We start from the raw sequence: 20,158 nt of genomic DNA on the forward strand, positions 1-20,158 counted from the left end.
CTTCAGGCCTACAAATTTTCTGCAGAAAAATCAGCTGATAGCCTTGTTGGGGTTCCCTTGTATGTGACTTTTTGTTTTTCTCTTGCCACCTTTAAAATTCTCTTTATCTTTAATTTTTACCATTTTAATGTCTTGATGTGGGTCTTTGGGGTTCATCTTATTTGGAACCCTCTGTGCATCCTGTCTTGGATATCTGTTTCCTTCTTAAGGTTTAGGAAGTTTTCAGCCATAATTTCAACATTTTCAACAGTTTTTTCTGTGTCTTCACCTTCTGGAACCCCTACAGCGCAAATGTTAGTATGCTTGGGGGTTTTCCAGAGATCCCTTAAACTGTTCTCATTTTTTAAAAAATTTTTTGTTTTTTGCTTTTCTGATGTGGCAATTTCCATTATTCTATCTTCCAGATCACTTATGGATTCTTACGTATCACCTAGTCTGCTGTTAATTCCTTCTAGTGTGTTGTTCATTTCAGTTATTGCATTCTTAAGCTCTGACTGGTGATTTTTATATTTTCTACTTTCTTATTAAACTATACACTGTGTTCATTTATTCTTTTCCTGTGTTCAGTTAGCATTCTTATTAATAATGCTCTGAACTCTTTATGTGGTAAATTTTCATCTCTGTTTCAATAGTTGCTTTTTCAGGTTTTTTTCCTTGTTCTTTCATTTGGAACAAATTCCTCTGTCTTCTCACTTTGTTTAACTTTCTTTGTCTCTATGAAATTAGGTGAAATAGTCACCTATCTTAGTCCCAAAGTGGTGGCCTTTTGTGGGAATGTCCCTATGCAGTGCCCTGTGGCTTTGGTGGGAGATCTGGATCTGACATGATCATGGGTCATGTTTTCCCTTTGGGTGTGCTGGCCACTGTCACCTCGGTGGGAAGTAGGGCTGGAGATGGAGCAACCAGAGCCACTGCCAGATGTGAGCTGAGCTTCCCCTATGCTCAGTGGCCATCACCACCCTATCAGGAGCAGAGGCAGGTTCCAGGGTGCTGGAGCAGAAGCCCTATGGGTTGAGTCCCAGCTGGTTCCATTCCTTGTGTGTGTGTGCTTTGCCCTCTCCCAGCAAAGGCACCTTTGACCCAGAGGACAGCAGCTCTAGAGTACCTGCCTAGAATGGTCACCTGGTGAAGGCTGGGGCAGGTGCTGGGGCAGTCCTGGCATACCAGTCAGAACTCCAGACTGCTCCTGATATTTGCCTCCATGAATGCCTGTAATGGCCACCTTTGCCTCATTTGTATGCCATGCCAGCTTTGAGCCAGCTTTGTCCACACAACTGCATCAACAGCCTTTGCCATAGTGTGGAGCTGCACCAGAGCCATAGGGGCCAGAGTGAGTGCTGTGTGTGGGCCAGGGTGTGCTGGAGTGTTTATGGGAAACCAGCCAGCATCCTAGGCAGCTTCAGTCTGCTTCCTCTGCCTTGTTCCCGAGAGTAACAAATATGTGTGAGCTCTTCACTAGCAGAGTCTAGGTTTCCTACAGCCCTCCTGATTTTCAAACTGGCTAGGGGACTTGTCTTCCCGGTGCCAGGCGAGGGCTGGGGCACCAAATATGTGGTTCGAACCAGCCGTTCCCCTGGGAGGATCTTTGTGCCTGTGTAATCCCCCTCTTCTTCTGTGTCCTCACCTAGGGACACTGGTTCCGACCTGATCGCTTTGCTTCTCTTCGTACCTGACTCCATGTGGATCTTTCTTTACAAGCCTTGGTTGCACTGGAGTCTTTCTGCCTGTCTCCAGGTTGTTTTCAGTGAGAACTGCTCCACATGTAGATGTATTTTTGATGTGTTCTTGGGGGTGGTCTTCATACTCCACCATCTTGATCTCCTCCTGTTAGTTAATTTTTTTTAATCTCCATTGATCCTCATTTGTCTGCTCATAAATTAGGTTATCATGTGACTAGTGAATCCAAGACATTTCATTGCCTAGTATGTAGGTAGTGAGTGATTGGGAGAATAATGGAGTAACCACAGGTTAGTGCCTATCACTGGATCACATAGCAGTAGGATGGGGGATGTACTGGTTGTGACCTGGTGGGGGACTGATGCATGTGGTATACTCTTGAGTTTTAAGACCTGTGAGACATAGGTTGGCTAGACAATCGCAATTCTAATACATTTTTGGCAGAGACATGTGCTCCTGGCTTCTTAATTGATCAATCCTTTGAGCCTTAGTCCTAGGGATTCATGTTTTCTCCCTTTAGAAATAGGTTTCTTTGATTATTCACTTCCAAGAGACACCAATTTCATTAAAATAAAAACTCTGACTTAGAATATAACCTTATATATGAGTGAAATAGGTTTAACAACAGCAGGGAGTATAATACTCTATAAAGATAAACCTCTTCTTATCAACTATTTGATTGAATAGCCTGGATACCCTAAGGTGCAGTTTGTACAGAAAAGCCTAGATAAATGCTTGATTTTTTTTCTGCCTTTATTTACTGGTTTAGAGGATGCTAGGGCAACAGCTCATTATTTTGCAAAGATGACCAATCAATTTTTTTTAATTTATTTATTTATTTATTTATTTTTGGCTATGTTGGGTCTTCGTTTCTGTGTGAGGGCTTTCTCTAGTTGCGGCAAGCGGGGGCCACTCTTCATCGCGGTGCACAAGCCTCTCACTGTCGCGGCCTTTCTTGTTGTGGAGCACAGGCTCCAGACGCGCAGGCTCAGTAGTTGCGGCTCACGGGCCCAGTTGCTCCGCAACATGTGGGATCCTCCCAGACCAGGGCTTGGACCCGTGTCCCCTGCATTGGCAGGCAGATTCTCAACCATTGCGCCACCAGGGAAGCCCAACCAATCAATTTTTTAAAACTCTCTGAAGACATGGGGTAAACATATCTGATATATTTTCAATCTATTGCACTTATTCTTACTGAAACTCAAATTTTCTTATCTTTAGCCAGTGGAAAGATACTGAGATTTCCTCCTGGCTTCTTTGGAAAAACGTTTAATAGTCTTTAATAGATTATTTGCATCCTGTTATAAGATATTCTGTGCTTATCTTATATATTTCCTGCATCAAACTTAGAATGACCATTTCTTCAAGGAACTCTGGTTCCCTTTACTGCTAACTAGTATTTATAGGCTACTATCTGGAATCTAGGGTACTCATTGCAACTAGATCTGATACTGTTTCTAGGCTTTTTCAGTGGAGCAATCTAGGAAATATGTTAAGCTAAGATATAGCCTGAGCTGATACACTTAATTGAAATTTAGGACTACATGATTTTATTTAACTTCATCCATTTTATAACTGTATATTCTCTCTCTTATGGTTGAAAATCCCAGTTCCCTGACTTAATTCTTCATTTGCTTTGTTCTGCAACACACACGTAACAGTCCCAGAGTAACAATACCAACACTAAGATGTATTGCTTTATAGGTCCCTTGCTGCACTCTTTTCAAAAAATAAGTTTTGATTTTAAAAATATGTCATGAAACTAGCTGAGTGAGCATGAATAAATATTCTGCTATGAGTTTCCAGGATAGTTTAGTTGATGAATGAAGATAATGATTTAAAATGGAAAGTGGGAGACAAAGTTAATTGACTAGATTATATAAAGTACAGATTTACTGATGGAATAAGGGACTATTTACCCAAAAGGAATATTTATTTACCCATGGAAATGTACTATAACACTGAACTCACAGGTCTAATTAACATTTGCAGGCTTCATTGCAAAGAAATTTATTATCTTTATTAGATGGAATAAGTCTCTAAGCAGATGTTATTGGTCCTTTGAATTCTGGAAATACAAATTTTTAGATAGATATTGATATCTTTCTTAAGTTAAAACGTGTCCTTAGTTTTCTTTCATATTATCACAATCAGAACATACTTAAAAAATAAAAAAAGGAAATAAATAGAAAGAGTGACCTACCCGAACACAATTTTTTTTTTTTGTAGGTTGGCTACACTTTTTACTACTGGTGGCATTTAGACAGGGTTCGACTGCTAAGACACCTCACAGAACCCACAGTGATGATGGCCATAAAGCTATAGTTTTTTGCAGGAAAAGGATGCAGTATAGTAGCAATGTGGAAGAAAGGAGATACATGCCAGTCAAAGGCTCCCTCACAGGTCTGGAGAGACCAGGCACCATATGGAAACACTCATTCTATCAGACCAGGAATCACTGACATGTGCACCAAACACCTTGGGTCCAGACACCCCAAATTAAGTCTTGGTCAGGATATGCTATATTCTGCTGGTTGCATGCACCACCATCCCCATTGTAGCGTTCTCACCTTTACCACGTATGATTCATCAGTCTCACTGTTATCAGTAAACCATGCTGAAAAGTTGCCATCTCCCAAACTCCTCAGATCTGTGCTTATCATCAGCACTGTCAGTTACTATGTTTCATGCCCAGTGTGTCAGTCTGATGCAAGTACATTTCTTATTTTAGTGCAACAGCTCCTCACAGCATACCTTTGAATTTAATAATATTCCTACATATATGCTAAATAAACATTTATTTTTAATCAGCATTTCCAAATCCTTTCAGAGTAAAACATTCAAAGTTCCCAGTTTCTAAATCAAGGCAGTTACATACAAATGTTGAAAATAGGATTTGATGGTGATCTGTCCTTCGTTTAACCACTTTGCAGAAAACAATAATAGCCTTTGTCAAATGGCAAAACTGAGACAATTCAATAATGAGTTTGATGCCCTTTATTTAAGGGAAAACAATTCATGTACTGGGGGAGTCCAATGCCTCACAAGCAGTATAGCACTCTTCCCAGGGGATTTGGGTCAAGAGCAAGGCAGCAAATGTGTTAACAGGGCATGATTTGCTAGGAGGCTGGGGATTTCCTTTAAGGCCAACAGGTCTTCTTTTCTAGGGCAAAGTAGGATAGCTAAAGCTGAGTTAGGTGTGTTTCCTGTGACTGTGGGGTGAATTAGGTTCATATTTGTGATGTTTGCCCAGACACTGGGTGGCCTCCATTTTGTAAGTTCTGATACATGAATTAACTTTATCAGCCTCTACAGTTTTCCTGTTGATGATTTTTTCACCCTCTTACATGCCTGGGATATATAATACTCCTGCTACTCTATCTTGAGTTCCTTAATAGCAAAAACAACAACAACAACCAAAAAACCTTGAAATATTTACTGTTTACTTATACTATCCAAGGCACAATACTGTGATTAAAGAAAGATTCTAGTAAAATAATATAAATACTGCCACTTCTAGTGCTACTATTTCTGCTACTACTGCTTCTAAGAAAAGAAGGAGGAGGAGAGGAGAAATATAGCTACCATTTATGTGTAAAGCCCTTCTAAATACCTTACATATACTAATCCATTCAATCCTCACAACTCAGTGAGGTAGGTAATATTGCTGTCTTGGTTTTTAGATAAAATAAATCAAGGCAGAAGGAAGTTAAGCACTAGCTCAAGGTCACGAAGCTAATAAGGGATGGAGACAGAATTTAAGCCTAGATATTTTGGCTTTGGAGCACAGTCTTTGTTTAAACTCCCTTTAAGTCTCATTTCACTGAAGTATTTCCCTTAAAACTTTACTTTCCCTGAAAGTCTTACATATGTAAATTTTTCTCTCATCCCCCTGAATTGAGGCCTGGATTTCAGTTTGGAGTCTTCTTCCCTGAATCAAAGCAATACTCGGGATTTCACAGATGCAAATATTAACAGACCACAGAGAAATGCTTTCTCTCTCAGTATTCTGAATAAGTCATACACTTGCTTTCTTCCAAACAAACAAAAAGTGGTACTCCTTTTCCATTTTGGAGTGCAGTTGGGTCAAAGGGATCACTTGAATTGTTGAGTGACTGAAAGAAATTAAAGATGTTTTAACATGAACTCTCTCTTAAAAATCATAAAGAATTATTTGCAAATTTCCAGGAGTGAGGCGTTCTTTGCTTCTAAAAGTTTATTTCTGTTTTGGGGCTGCTCAGATAACCAGAAAGTTCTTTGTGGAGAACTGGTCTACTTCCCTGTAACTTCTATCCACTAATCCTATTTTTGACCCCTGGAATGACTCAGAGTAGGCCTACTTCTAACTAGCCTTTTAGCTAATACAAGAATAATGTTATTATTAATGATAATAATACTAATCATAATGCTTACTAAGTGCTACTTACTATGTGCCGTACTTTTTTCTAAACTTGGTAAATGTGCTAACATGCTTTTTCTTCATGAAAACCCTCTTGAGATGGGTGCTGGTATTCTAATATTCTTTATTTTACAAATAAGAAAACTTAAGTATAAAGGGGGTAAGTGACATTAAATGCAGGTGTAGGAGCTGGATTTGAACCTGAATCGTCTGTCTCCTGTGTCTGTGTACCAAACCAGTGTAGGGGAGGAAAAAGTTTTCCTTTACTCTCATAGGGTCCCTGTCTGGTCTGAAAAATAAACTGACAAGACAGATTAACAGGAGAAAAGCATACAAAATTATTTAGTATAAGATTTATGTGACATGGAGCTTCATAAGGAAATGAAGACCTAAAGAAATGGTTAAAACTGAGTGGTTTTGTGCTAGGTTTGATGAAGAGTGGAAAGCCGTGGAAAGATGTGATAGCACAAAGGACGTGAGCTAAAGGTAGTGAACTGTAGAAAGTTAGCAAGGCCTGTTCCTTCAGATTCTGCTCTGTGTCCCTCTGTCTTTGGGGATAAGGATGCTCCTTTCTTGCTGATATAGGAAGGGCATCTCTCATAGGAGGGTTTATGACTTGCTTCAAGTGAAGATCAGAAAGTCTTTCTTGCACATGCCATTTCTCAAATTCCTTCAGCTTGAAATATTGAATATGCCAAGGTGCCATATTTTAGGGTTGTGTGTCCTGAACCCTGTCACCAGCATGCCATAATCACAAACTGTAAGCACCACAATGTAGTGTCCTACTAGTTAGAACACTTCATTTTTTTCAAATTTTTTTCTCAAGGGTTTAGTTTAAAGATTATTGTCACTCAATCCATAATGTAGTAATTCAGTAGACATTTGTTGAATGTCAACCATGTGCCAGGCGCCATGCCACAGTGCTGGTTTGACTCCTCTAAATGGTCTCTAGTTGGTGATACTTGTCAAAATTAAACATGGTTCTCCAAGGCCTGGAATTGAGATGGAAGGAAATGCCAGTGGCCTGACTCATGTGTATGTTTATTATACAATAAATGCAGTAACAATAGTGGCATTAACTAATATGATATTTCTTTCAGTTCACAAAGAATGGGCATGTAGCCCAAGAACTAAGCCTTTCCACTTATGCTACCATATATAACCCATTTTATGTGTGTGTAGTTTATGCTTTTCAGCCTCAATTGAGAGTTTTTAATTTATATGTCATTAGAGTTGGTGCATTATTCTGAACTTTTGAGTCTATATTGTTCTATTTTTCAACTTACTTGCTTTCCCTTCAAAGAACTATGCCACTCATAAATTTGGTATCCAGACCCTCTGTTTTGTTTTTAGTTACTAATTCTGATGTTGTAGAAGAACAGCACAAGTGCTGGCACCTGAGGTATGCCAGGGTAGCACCTGATATTTAAATGTCATTCGTGTATTCATTTAATATATACTTATTGTGCATCTAGTTCTGCCCTAAATGTCATTTGGTGAGTCACCCAATCCCTAAAGAATCCACCTCTAAAGCTAATTGTGTTATTATCTAGGCCACAGTTTCAGTAAAAATGATCACAAGACTTTGTGAAAGTAAAATCCAGGGTTATGTCTCAATCATCGTCCTGATTGACTATTGAGGAAATGAAGTAGAAAAAAACGTACCCTGCATGTAGTATGATGACACTTAAGGCTCATCTGTGTCCTCTAAATGCTTTGAACTCTCAACCTAGATCATCTTATAATTTTGGCAAATATTGATGCCAGGTTTAATGAAATACAGCAGATGTTATTAGTTGTCCATGGCAAAATATGTCCAAAATACATCCTTTAATTATATCCTTTAGATGTGATTTGTTCCTTTTGCATAGTGTATTTATTAATTAGTTACATACGGCTATGTAGCAAATGAGCACAAACTAGTGGCTTAAAAAAGCACACATTTATTATTTCATAGTTTCTGTGGGTCAGAAGTCTAGATAAGGCTTAACTGGGTCCTCTGCTTAGGGTCTAACGAGTCTGTAATCCAAGTGTCTTCTGACTGTGTTCTGGAGGATCAGTTGGCTAAGAATCTGCTTCTATGATCACTCATGTTGTTTATAGAGTTCATATCCATGTTCCTGTAGGACTGAAGGCCTTGGATTCCTGGTGAATGTCAGCTATAAACTGCCTACAGCTCCTAAAGGCCACCCTCAGCTCCTGGAGACCACCCCAGGGGAACCACAGCTCCTAGAGGCCACCCTCAGCTCCTGGAGACTATCCTAGGGGAAACACAACTCCTCGAGACCACCCTCAGTTCCTGGAGAACATCCAGGGGAACCACAGTTCCTAGAGGTCACTCTCAGCTCCTGGAGACCACCCTAGGGGAACCCTCAGCGTCTTGGCATATGGGCTGTCTCTACTTGGCTGCTTACTTCATCCATCCACAGTGAGAATCTCTAGACTCTTATATAATGTCACAGAGTCATGGGAATGATGCCCTATCACCTCTCCGTGTTTTCTTGGCTATAAGCAAGTCACAGGTTCTGCTCACACTCAAGAAGATGAGATTAAACAAAAATGTGAACACCAGGAGGTGGGCATCATGGAGGACAGGGGTCAATAACCCCTGAGCCATGGACTGATAGTGGTCTGTGGCCTGTTAGGAACTGGGCCACACAGCAGGAGGTGAGCAGCAGGTGAGCCAGTGAAGCTTCATCTGTATTTACAGCCGCTCCCCATCACTCACATTACTGCCTGAGCTCCACCTCCTGTCAGATCAGCAGTGACATTAGATTCTCATAGGAGCATGAACCCTACTGTGAACTGCACATGCAAGGGATCTAGGTTGTGCACTCCTTATGAGAATCTTATGCCTGATCATCTGAGGTAGAGCTGAGGTGGTGATGCTAGCACTGGGGAGCAGCTGCAAATACAGATTATCATTAGCAGAGAGGTTTGACTGCACAGAGACCATAATAAATCAATTGCTTGCAGACTCATATCAAAACCCTATCAGTGAGTGGCAAGTGACAATTAAGCTGCATCTGGCAGCAGGCTTTATAGTGGCAAGTGAGTTGATGCAACTGTACAGCTGCATCTGGTGGCAGGCTTTAAGTCAGAATCTGACACTTATTTTAGTCTGTGCGTGGCCCACCCATTATTTTATTTACCACTTCTGTCCTCGCCTCTTTCCCACACTGTGCACTTGTCTCAGTCAGTTTTGGTAGCCCACAAGCTAATCCTAGCCAAAATGAGTGAAAAACAAATGTTGCTGGAAAACTTCTTTGAAAAGGGGGAAAGACCCAATGATGAGACAGCAGAAGACTCTAAGACTGCCAACAAAAAGAAAACTGCAGTTAAAAGAAAATATCAAGAGTCCTACTTAAATTACGGGTTCATTGTAACAGGTGATACACATTCTCCAAGCCCGCTTTGTATAATATGTGGCAACTGGCTATCCAACGAAGCCATGAAACCTTCAAAACTGCTTTGCCACATGGAGACCAAGCACTCTACATTAAAAGACAAGCCTTTGGAGTTTTTCAAAAGAAAAAACCTGAACACGAAGAACAGAAGCAATTATTGAAGGCCACCACTTCATCAAATGTGTCTGCACTGAGAGCATCATTCTTAGTGGCTAACCACGTTGCTAAAGGTAAGAAGCTCTTTAATACTGGTAAAGAGTTGATCCTGCCTGCCTCTAAGGACATTTGTCATGAACTTTTGGGAGAGGCTGCAGTTCAAAAGGTGGCATGTGTTCCTCTTTTGGCTAACACCATAACTAGACGAATTGATGAAATAGCAGAGGATATTGAGGCACAATTGTTAGGGAGGATTAATGAGCCACCATGATATGCAGTCCAGGTTAAGTCTACCGATGTTGACAACAAGGTAACAATGCTTGTTTTTGTGCGATATATTTTTCAGGAGGATGTGCATGAGAATATGTTATGTGCACTTTTGTTGCCAACCAACACCACAGCTGCAGAACTATTCAAGTCTTTGAATGATTACATACCAGGAAAACTGAATTGGTCATTTTGTGTCGGTATATGCATGGATGGAGTGGCTGCCATAACTGGACGGCTTTGTGGGTTCACTGCTCAGGTCAAAGAGGTCACTTCTGAATGTGAGTCATCCATAGAGAAATACTGGCTAGCCGAAAAATGTCACTTAAACTTAACAACATTTTGCAGGATGTGATTAAAATTATCAACCACATTAAAGTACATGCCCTTAACTCACGTCTGTTCATGCAACTCTGTGAGGAGATAGATGCAGAGCACACATGTCTTCTCTTATACACAGAAGTGAGATGGCTTTCTAAAGGTAGATCACTAGCCAGAGTTCTTGAGTTGTGAGAGCCGCTCCAGAGATTTCTTTTAGAATAACAGTCACCGCTGGCAGCACATTTCAGTGACACAGAATGGGTCGCAAAACTTGCTTACTTGTGTGACATATTCAACCTGCTCAACGACAGCCTGTCACTTCAGGAAAGAATGACAACTGTGTTCAAGTTGGCTGATAAAGTGGCCGCATTCAAAGCCAAACTGGAATTACGGGGGCAATGAGTGAACATTGGGATTTTTGACATGTTTCAAACATTAGCAGAGATTTTGAAAGAGACTGAGCCAGGGTCTTCTTTCTCCCAGCTGGTGCATGATCACCTATCTTGGCTTTCAAAAGAGTTTGAGCATTACTTCCCAACCACAAAAGACCCCCGAACTGGGAAGGAATGGGTCCACGACCCATTTGTCAATAAGCCAGGTGAATCGACTTTGTCCGTGCTAGAAGAGGATCAACTTCTTGAGATCGCAAATGACAGTGGCCTGAAAAGTATGTTTGAGACAACTTCAAATCTCCATACGTTCTGGATTAAAGTCAAAGCGGAATATCCTGAGATTGCCACAAAAGCACTGAAAAACCTGCTTCCATTTCCAGCATCCTATCTTTGTGAAGCAGGGTTTTCTGCAGTGACAGCAACCAAAATGAGATTATGGAGTAGACTGGACATAAGCAACACACCTCGGGTGTCACTGTCTCCCATCACCCCCAGATGGGACTATCTAGTTGCAGGAAAACAAGCTCAGGGATCCCACTGATTCTGCATTATGGTCAGTTGTATAATTATTTCATTATATATTACAATGTAATAATAATAGGAATAAAGTGTACAATAAATGTAATGGGCTTTAATCATCCCAAAACCATCCCCCATCCCCGGTCCGTGGAAAAATTGTCTTCTGCGAAACTGGTCTCTGGTGCCAAAAAGGTTGGGGACCACTGATGGAGGACCACTCTCAAGTCTGTCCATGACACATGATGTTTAAATGACTAAATTCATTGCTGCTGTTTAAATGTTATGAAATTATATGTTAAAAACCAGGTGTTACCAGATTTTAAAAAGCCTGATAAACTAGGTGTGTTTTTATATGGCAACTTTGCTGTGAACTGAGAATAGCTGCTCCCTTTCAACAGGTCAGTTGCTCCTTCTTGCAACCCCGTGCCTGCTTCTCCTTATTGTATGTTGCCCTTCACTGTCATGCATGCATAGTTGTTTTTCTTACATCTAGGCACTTCAATTATTTGTGTTACCTGGCTGGCCTCTGTTGGCATTTAAGTTTTTATAACTTCTGGCCTAGATATGTGATGTTACCTCTTTCTTTTCCTTAGAGGTACATGCTCTCTTTGCTCTCACCGCTTGTGAAATTCTGGCCATTATTTTGTGCCAAAGATGGTAGGGAATATTCTATCTTTGGCCACTGAAATGTCTAATCATTGAGGGGCCCTGTGCTTGTCAGTTGGTGTTCTCTGACCAGGCTCCCAGTACCCAGACTGCTGGTTGTAACTGCTAACTAAATCTCTTTGCTGAGACCAAATCCTGAAGCCACATCTTATTGTTGTCAGAATGTTGACTTGTAAGAAACTTCTTAAAATCTCTAACTTCTTGCTTTGTTATTTATTAATTTATTTATTTAATTTATTTATTTATGGCTGTGTTGGGTCTTTGTCGCTATGCGCGGGCTTTCTCTAGTTGCAGAGAGTGGGGTCTGCACTTCGTTGCTGTGCAGGCTTCTCATTGTGGTGGCTTCTCTTCTAGTTCTGTAAAAAAATGTCATTGGTAATTTCATAGGGATTGCATTGAATCTGTAGATTGCTTTGGGTATCGTAGTCATTTTCACAATATTGATTCTTCCAATCCATGAACATGGTATATCCCTACATTTGTTTCTGTCATCTTTGATTTCTTTCATCTTGTAGTTTTGTAGTGTCTTGTAGTTTTCTGAGTACAGGTCTTTTACCTCCTTAGGTAGGTTTATGCCTAGGTGTTTTATTATCTTTTATGTGATGCTAAGTGGGGCTGTTTCCTTAATTTCTCTTTCTGATATTTCATTGTTAGCATATAGAAATGCATCGGATTTCTGTATATTAATTTTGTATCCTGTGACTTTACCAAATTCATTGATTAGCTCTAGAAGTTTTCTGTTGGCATCCTTAAGATTCTCTATGTATAGTATCATGTCATCTGCAAACAGTGACAGTTTTACTTCTTTTCCAATTTGGATTACTTTTATTTCTTCTTCCTCTCTGATTGCCGTGTCTAGGACTTCCAAAACTATGTTGAATAATAGTGGTGAGAGTAGATATCCTTGTCTTCTTCCTGATCTTAGAGGAAACGCTTTCAGTTTTTCACCATTGAGAACGATGTCTGCTGTGGGTTTGTCGTATATGACCTTTATTATGTTGAGGTAGGTTCCCTCTATGCCCACTTTCTGGAGAGTTTTTATCATAAATAAGTGTTGAATTTTGTTAAAAGCTTTTTCTGCATCTATTGAGATGATCATATAGTTTTTATATTTTAATTTATTAATATGGTGTATCACATTGATTGATTTGCATATATTGAAGAATCCTTGCACCCCTGGGATAAATCCCACTTGATCATGCTGTATGATTCTTTTAATGTGTTGTTGGTTTCTGTTTGCTAGTATTTTGTTGAGGATTTTTGCATCTATATTCATCAGTGATATTGGTCTGTAATTTTCTTTTTTTATAGTATGTTCGTCTGGTTTTGGTATCAGGGTGATGGTAGCCTCAGAGAATGAGTTTGGGAGTGTTCCTTCCTCTGCAATTTTTTGGAAGAGTTTGAGGAGGATGGGTGTCAGCTCTTCTCTAAATATTTGACACAATTCACCTGTGAAGCCATCTGGTCCTGGACTTTTGTTTGTTGGAAGATTTTTTTTTTTATTATTCAAACAGAAAGCCACAAAAATTATACTCATCTTCATCAGTTCACTCAGTCCCATGTAATTAATTTTTTTTATCTTGATCTTTTGTTAGCACTTTTAAGAGTTCATCCGTTTTTTAAACATATTTATTGAAGTATAATTGCTCCACAATAGTGTGTTAGCTTCTGCTTTATAACAAAGTGAATCAGTTATACACATACATATGTTCCCATATCTCTTCCCTCTTGCATCTCCCTCCCTCCTACCCTCCCCATCCCACCCTTCTAGGTGGTCACAAAGCACCGAGCTGATCTCCCTTTGCTATGCGGCTGCTTCCCACCAGCTATCTATTTTACATTTGGTAGTGTATATATGTCCATGACACTCTCTCACCCTGTCACATCTCACCCCTCCCCCTCCCCATATCCTCAAGTCCATTCTCTAGTAGGTCTGTGTCTTTATTCCCGTCTTGCCACTAGGTTCTTCATGGCCTTTTTTTTTTTCTCCTTAGATTCCATATATATGTGTTAGCATACTGTATTTGTTTTTCTCTTTCTGACTTACTTCACTCTGTATGACAGACTCTAACTCCATCCACCTCATTACAAATACCTCCATTTCATTTCTTTTTATGGCTGAGTAATATTCCATTGTATATATGTGCCACATCTTCTTTATCCATTCATCTGTCAATGGACATTTAGGTTGCTTCCATGTCCTGGCTATTGTAAATAGAGCTGCAATGAACATTGTGGTACATGACTCTTTTTGAACTATGGTTTTCTCAGGGTATATGCCCAGTAGTGGGATTGCTGGGTCGTATGGTAGCTCTATTTGTAGTTTTTAAAGGAACCTCCATACTGTTCTCCATAGTGGCTGTATCAATTTACATTCCCACCAACTGTACAAGAGTGTTCCCTTTCCTCCACACCCTCTCCAGCATGTATTGTTTCTAGATTTTTTGATGATGGCCATTCTGACCAGTGTGAGATGATATCTCATTTTAGTTTTGATTTGCATTTCTCTAATGATTAATGATGTTGAGAATTCTTTCATGTGTCTGTTGGCAATCTGTATATCTTCTTTGGAGAAATGTCTATTTAGGTCTTCTATCTATTTTTGGATTGGGTTGTTCTTTTTTTGTTATTGAGCTGCATGAGCTGCTTGTAAATCTTGGAGATTAATCCTTTGTCAGTTGCTTCATTTGCAAATATTTGCTCCCAGTCTGAGGGTTGTCTTTTGGTCTTGTTTATGGTTTCCTTTGCTGTGCAAAAGCTTTTAAGTTTCATTAGGTCCCATTTGTTTATTTGTGTTCTTATTTCCATTTCTCTAGGAGCTGGGTCAAAAAGAATCTTGCTGTGATGTATGTCATAGAGTGTTCTGCCTATGTTTTCCTCTAAGAGTTTGATGGTGTCTGGCCTTACACTTAGGCCTTTAATCCATTTTGAGTTTATTTTTGTGCATGGTGTCAGGGAGTGTTCTAATTTCATACTTTTACATGTATCTGTCCAATTTTCCCAGCACCACTTATTGAAGAGGCTGTCTTTTCTCCACTGTATATGCTTGCCTCCTTTATCAAAGATAAGGTGACCATATGTGCGTGGGTTTATCTCTGGGCTTTCTATCCTGTTCCATTGATCTATATTTCTGTTTTTGTGTCAGTACCAAACTGTCTTGATTACTGTAGCTTTGTAATATAGTCTGAAGTTAGGGAGCCTGATTCCCCCAGCTCCATTTTTCATTCTCAAGAATGCTTTGGCTATTCGGGTCTTTTGTGTTTCCATACAAATTGTGAAATTTTTTGTTCTACTTCTGTGAAAAATGCCAGTGGTAATTTGATAGGGATTGCATTGAATCTGTAGATTGTTTTGGGTAGTAGAGTCATTTTCACAGTGTTGATTCTTCCAATCCAAGAACATGGTATATCTCTCCATCTGTTTGTATCATCTTTAATTTCTTTCATCAGTGTCTTATAATTTTCTGCATACAGGTCTTTTGTCTCCTTAGGTAGGTTTATTCCTAGATATTTTATTCTTTTTGTTGCAATGGTAAATGAGAGTGCTTTCTTAATTTCACTATCAGATTTTTCATCATTAGTGTATAGGAATGCAAGAGATTTCTGTGCATTAATTTTGTATCCTGCTACTTTACCAAATTCATTGATTAGCTCTAGGAGTTTTCTGGTAGAATCTTTAGGATTCTCTATGTATAGTACCATGTCATCTGCAAACAGTGACAGCTTTACTTCTTCTATTCCAATTTGGATTCCTTTTATTTCTTTGTCTTCTCTGATTGCTGTGGCTAACACTTCCAAAACTATGTTGAATAATAATGGTGAGAGTGGGCAACCTTGTCTTGTTCCTGATCTTAGTGGAAATGGTTTCAGTTTTTCACCATTGAGGACAACGTTGGCTGTGGGTTTGTCATATATGGCCTTTATTATGTTGAGGAAAGTTCCCTCTATGCCTACTTTATGCAGGGCTTTTATCATAAATGGGTGTTGAATTTTGTCGAAAGCTTTCTCTGCATCTATTGAGATGATCATATGGTTTTTCTCCTTCAGTTTGTTACTATGGTGTATCACGTTGATTGATTTGCGTACATTGAAGAATCCTTGCATTCCTGGGATAAACCCCACTTGATCATGGTGTATGTTCCTTTTACTGTGCTGTTGGATTCTGTTTGCTAGTATTTTGTTGAGGATTTTTGCATCTATGTTCATCAGTGATATTGGCCTGTAGTTTTCTTTCTTTGTGCCATCTTTGTCTGGTTTTTGTATCAGGGTGATGGTGGCCTCGTAGAATGAGTTTGGAAGTGTTCCTCCCTCTGCAATATTTTGGAAGAGTTTGAGAAGGATAGGTGTTAGCTCTTCTCTAAATGTTTGATAGAATTCTCCTGTGAAGCCATCTGGTCCTGGGCTTTTATTTGTTGGAAGATTTTTAATCACAGTTTCAATTTCAGTGCTTGTGATTGGTGTGTTCATGTTTTCTATTTCTTCCTGGTTCAGTCTCAGCAGGTTGTGCATTTCTAAGAATCTGTCCATTTCTTCCAGGTTGTCCGTTTTATTGGCATAGAGTTGCTTGTAGTAATCTCTCATGATCGTTTGTATTTCTGCAGTGTCAGTGGTTACTTCTCCTTTTTCATTTCTAATTCTATTGATTTGAGTCTTCTCCCTTTTTCTCTTGATGAGGCTGGCTAATGGTTTATCAATTTTGTTTATCTTCTCAAAGAACCAGCTTTTAGTTTCATTGATTTTTGCTATTGTGTCCTTCATTTCTTTTTCATTTATTTCTGATCTGATCTTTATGATTTCTTTCCTTCTGCTAGCTTTGGGGTTTTTTTGTTCTTCTTTCTCTAACTGCTTCAGGTGCAAGGTTAGGTTGTTTATTCGAGATGTTTCCTATTTCTTGAGGTAGGCTTGTATTACTATAAACTTCCCTCTTAGCACTGCTTTTGCTGTGTCCCATAGGTTTTCGGTCGTCGTGTCTCCATTGTCATTTGTTTCTAGGTATTTTTTGATTTCCGCTTTGATTGCTTCAATGATCACTTCGTTATTAAGTAGTGTATTGTGTAGCCTCCATGTGTTTGTATTTTTTACAGATCTTTTCCTGTAATTGATATCTAGTCTCATAGCGTTGTGGTCGGAAAAGATACTTGATACTACTTCAATTTTCTTAAATTTACCAAGGCTTGATTTGTGACCCAAGATATGATCTATCCTGGAGAATGTTCCATGAGCACTTGAGAAAAAAGTGTATTCTGTTGTTTTTGGGTGGAATGTCCTATAAATATCAATTAAGTCCATCTTGTTTAATGTCTCATTTAAAGCTTGTGTTTCCTTATTTATTTTCATTTTGGATGATCTGTCCATTGGTGAAAGTGGGGTGTTAGAGTCCCCTACTATGATTGTGTTGCTGTCGATTTCCCCTTTTATGGCTGTTAGTATTTGCCTTATGTATTGAGGTGCTCCTGTGTTGGGTGCATAAATATTTACAATTGTTATACCTTCCTCTTGGATCGATCCCTTGATCATTATATAGTGTCCTTCTTTGTCTCTTGTAATAGTCTTTATTTTAAAGTCTATTTTGTCTGATATGAGAATTGCTACTCCAGCTTTCTTTTGATTTCCATTTGCATGGAATATCTTTTTCCATCCCCTCACTTTCAGTCTGTATGTGTCCCTAGGTCGGAAGTGGGTCTCTTGCAGACAGCATATATATGGCTCTTGTTTTTGTATCCATTCAGCCAGTCTGTGTCTTTTGGTTGGAGCATTTAATCCATTTACATTCAAGGTAATTATCGATATGTATGTTCCTATTCCCATTTTCTTAAATGTTTTGAGTTTGTTATTGTAGGTGTTTTCCTTCTCTTGTGTTTCTTGCCTAGAGAAGTTCCTTTAGCATTTGTTGTAAAGCTGGTTTGGTGGTGCTGAACTCTCTCAGCTTTTGCTTGTCTGTAAAGCTTTTAATTTCTCCATCAAATCTGAATGAGATCTTTGCTGGATAGAGTAATCTTGGTTGTAGATTTTTCTCCTTCATCACTTTAAGTATATCCTGCTACTCCCTTCTGGCTTGCAGAGTTTCTGCTGAAAGATCAGCTGTTAACCTTATGGGGATTCCCTTGTGTGTTATTTGTTGTTTTTCCCTTGCTGCTTTTAATATGTTTTCTTTATATTTAATTTTTGACAGTTTGATTAATATGTGTCTTGGTGTGTTTCTCCTTGGATTTATCCTGTATGGGACTCTCTGTGCTTCCTGTACTTGATTAACTATTTCCTTTCCCATATTAGGGAAGTTTTCAACTATAATCTCTTCAAATAATTTCTCAGTCTCTTTCTTTTTCTCTTCTTCTTCTGGGACCCCTTTAATTCGAATGTTGGTGCATTTAATGTTGTCCCAGAGGTCTCTGAGACTGTCCTCAGTTCTTTTCATTCTTTTTTCTTTATCCTGCTCTGCAGTAGTTATTTCCACTATTTTATCTTCCAGGTCACTTATCCGTTCTTCTGCCTCAGTTATTCTGCTATTGATCCCATCTAGAGTATTTTTAATTTCATTTATTGTGTTTTTCATCATTGCTTGGTTCCTCTTTAGTTCTTCTACGTCCTTGTTAAATGTTTCTTGCATTTTGTCTATTCTATTTCCAAGATTTTGGATGATCATTACTATCATTATTCTGAATTCTTTTACAGGTCGACTACCTATTTCCTCTTCATTTGTTAGGTCTGGTGTGTTTTGACCCTGCTCCTTCTTCTGCTGTGTGTTTTTCTGTCGCCTCATTTTGCTTATCTTACTGTGTTTGGGGTCTCCTTTTCACAGGCTGCAGGTTCGTAGTTCCCGTTATTTTTGGTATCTGTCCCCAGTGGCTAAGGTTGGTTCAGTGGGTTGTGTAGGCTTCCTGGTGAAGGGGACTAGTGCCTGAGTTCTGGTGGATGAGGCTGGATCTTGTCTTTCTGGTGGGCACGTCCACGTCAGGTGGTGTATTTTGGGGTGTCTGTGGCCTTATTATGATTTTAGGCAGCCTCTCTGCTAATGGATGGGGCTGTGTTCCTGTCTTGCTAGTTGTTTGGCATAGGGTGTCCAGCACTGTAGCTTGCTGGTCGTTGAGTGAAGCTGGGTCTTGATGTTGAGATGGAGATCTCTGAGAGATTTTTGCCATTTGGTATTATGTGGAGCTGGGAGGTCTCTTGTGGACCAGTGTCCTGAAGTTGGCTCTCCCACCTCAGAGCCATGGCCCTGATGCCTGGCTGGAGCACCAAGAGCCTTTCATCCACACGGCTCAGAGTAAAAGGGAGAAAAAATAGAAAGAAAGAAAGAAAGAAAGAGGATATAATATAGTGAAGTAAAATAAAGCTATTATAAAGCAAAGCTATACAGACAAAATCTCACCCAGAAGCATATACATATACACTCACAAAAAAAGGAAAAGGGGAAAAATTAATATATCCCACTCCCAAAGTCCACCTCATGAATTTGGGATGATTCATTGTCTATTCAGGTATTCAACAGATGCAGGCACATCAAGTTGTTTGTGGAGTTTTAATCCGCTGCTTCTGAGGCTGCTGGGAGAGATTTCCCTTTCTCTTCTTTGTTCGCACAGCTCCCGGGGTTCAGCTTTGGATTTGGACCCACCTCTGCGTGTAGGTCGCCTGAGGGCGTTTGTTCCCCGCTCAGACAGAATGGGGTTAAATGAGCAGCTGCTTTGGGGGCTCTGGCTCACTCAGGCCGGGGGGAGGGAGGGGTACAGAGGAGGCAGGGAGAGCCTGCAGCGGCAGAGGCCTGCATGACGTTGCACCAGCCTGAGGCACGCCGTGCGTTCTCCCGGGAAAGTTGTCCCTGGATCACGGGACCCTGGCAGTGGCGGGCTGCACTGGCTCCTGGGAGGGGTGGTGTGGAGAGTGACCTGTGCTCGCACACAGGATTTTTGGTGGCGGCAGCAGCAGCCTTAGTGTCTCACGCCCGTCTCTGGGGCTCGCGCTGATCGCCGTGGCTCGCGCCCATCTCTGGAGTTCATTTAGGCGGCGCTCTGAATCCCCTCTCCTTGCGCACCGCGAAAAAAAGAGGCAAGAAAAAGTCTCTTGCCTCTTCAGCAGCTGCAGACTTTTTCCCAGTCTCCCTCCCAGCCAGTTGTGGTGCGCTAACCCCTTCAGGCTGTGTTCACGCAGCCAACACCAGTCCTCTCCCTGCAATCCTACCGAAGCCCAAGCCTCAGCTCCCAGCCCCACCCGCCCCGGCGGGTGAGCAGACAAGCCTCTCGGGCTGCTGAGTGCTGCTCGCGCCGAGCCTCTGTGTGGAAGTCTCTCCGCTTTGCCTTCCGCACCCCTGTGACTGTGCTCTCCTCCGTGGCTCCGAAGCTTCCCCCCTCTGCTACCTGC

The 20,158-nt window shown here is 40.3% G+C and overlaps 1 protein-coding gene across 1 annotated transcript in view; it reads left to right on the forward strand.

The window, feature by feature from the left end:
- GABRG3 (gamma-aminobutyric acid type A receptor subunit gamma3) overlaps positions 1-20,158 on the forward strand; it is a 575,951-nt gene that overhangs the window by 214,574 nt on the left and 341,219 nt on the right. The gene's annotated exons all lie outside the window — the stretch shown is intronic.

This window comes from Balaenoptera physalus, assembly GCF_965194825.1.
Source record: "Balaenoptera physalus genome assembly, chromosome: 2".
NCBI lineage: Eukaryota > Metazoa > Chordata > Mammalia > Artiodactyla > Balaenopteridae > Balaenoptera > Balaenoptera physalus.